Here is a 1,985-nt window from a genome sequence, read left to right as displayed (position 1 = left end):
AGCTTTCTGTTTTCCTGACATAACCTAGGCTGACATGTCACCCCACCCCATTCTTCATTTAAGCTAGGTTATGAGCTTTTTCATGATCATATCAATATTAGTCAGGATTATCATAGCTGTTTATTAGGATTCTTGGTTGCAAGCAACATAAAGAAAATATAGCTACTATTTTTTTAATGTTTTATATATATTTGAGAGAATGACAGAGCATGAGCAGGGCAGGGGGGCAGAGAGAGACAGAGACAGAATCCAAAGCAGGCTCCAGGCTCTGAGCTGTCAACACAGAGCCCGATGTGGGGCTCGAACCCACAAACCGCAAGATCATGACCTGAGTCAAAGTTGGACGCTTAACCGACTGAGCCACCCAGGTGCCCCAAGAAAATATAGCTACTTTTAAAAGAAAAGAAATTTCTTTAAAAGATTTCAGATAGCTTGTGGACTTGCTAGGATGGCTGGAGAACCAGGCTCTGGGAATCAATCTAGACAGTGGAGAGGAAACAAGAAAAATTATGCCACAAAGTCAAGTGCAGTGCCGTTGCTGAGCTCAGAGGCAAGTTTGCCTAACTGATGAATCCATGCCCCTCTGCCCTAGATATAAAGGTGGCAGGGAAAATGAGGCTCTGGACTTCCAGCTTTAGAGTGACAGCTCTGTCTGTAAGGTGAAGGAACCTCAAATAAGAGATTCAGAAGCCGGAAAGCCTCATAATTGGTAAATGTCTACTCTGACATCCAGTTTTTTGTGTGCTATGGTGTAGACCCCCTTTTTTTTGTTGGCCTGGCAGACCCACCAAATGCTCATCGTTCCTGCTGTGTGTACTTATTTTTAGGAGCCAACTTCCTCCTTGAAACCTTCCCAGCTGGAAGTGTCTGCTTCCTGCCCTGAATTCCTCTAGCAATTTGTATCTTGTTTGACCCTATTAAATTCCAGCTTGTTTTCATTGATATTTGCAGTTAAAACTATTAAAGTTACAGCATATTTAACATTGAATGAACATAACGGCTCATTTAATGTGGGTAGCTTATCCGCTTCTTGAGGTCATGGCTTGCCTTCCCAATATTCTGTAGCCACAATTCCCAGAATGACACTTAACTTACGATAGACGCATCATAAATGTTAACTTGAAGTAAAGGAACTGCACCAAGATTTGCTTGTCCCTGTTTCCATTCTCTCTTCTAACCACCTCCCTCCATCACCACCAGCTTGTCTTCAATCCCAACCCCTCCCACATCCTCTAGGATCTTATTAGGCTCTTGTATTTTTTCTGGAATTTTCAATCACCCTCTTTACAGATTTCTTCATAGTGGTCTGAAATATGCTCAAATATCTCCCGTTCTACAACTACCTTTCTTGGTTATCTTTCCTTCCATCTTCTCTCTCTCTCTCTCTCTCTCTCACACACACACACACACACACACACACACACAAAAGAATAGTTTATATGTTTATATGTAGCCTCCATGTTGTCACTTCACTCTTGTCTCTCTCCTCTTTTTTCTTAAAGTCTGGCTTGTTTCCTCTTCAAGGTGACCACAGTAGCCTGTTCCGGGAACCGTTTGCCCGCATCCTCTTTGGCATCCCTGGTTGTTTGCCACTGGTGATCACGTGAAAACTGCTCTCTCTTGTTGTATGAGACTGCACTTCTGATTCCTCTGCTGCCTTTCCTTCCTGGTTGCTCTAGTGAACATCCATCAGCTTTTGGCTGCTTAGCATCCTGACCCCTGTCTGTTTGGAGAAATCGCTGGGGCAGGGGTGTGGAAGCAGGCAGAACCCAGGGGTGGGGTGGAAGCCCTAACTCTCCCCTTCCTCCCTACCCCCCCAGCTGCTAGCGTGCTGGCTCATGGCCTGTGCCTTGGCAATCAGAGGCTCCTGCCTGCAACAGTCAGAAATCATTTCTACAGGTGGAAGTAGCATTAAAAGTCTCCTACCCAGAGCAACGGTGCAGCTAAACACTGCTGGGCATGCCCTGCGGGCAGCACTGCGTTGG

Source organism: Panthera uncia, assembly GCF_023721935.1.
Source record: "Panthera uncia isolate 11264 chromosome C1 unlocalized genomic scaffold, Puncia_PCG_1.0 HiC_scaffold_3, whole genome shotgun sequence".
NCBI classification, from domain to species: domain Eukaryota; kingdom Metazoa; phylum Chordata; class Mammalia; order Carnivora; family Felidae; genus Panthera; species Panthera uncia.
The sequence above is the reverse complement of the archived record's forward strand: the minus strand, read 5'-3'. Positions refer to the sequence as shown.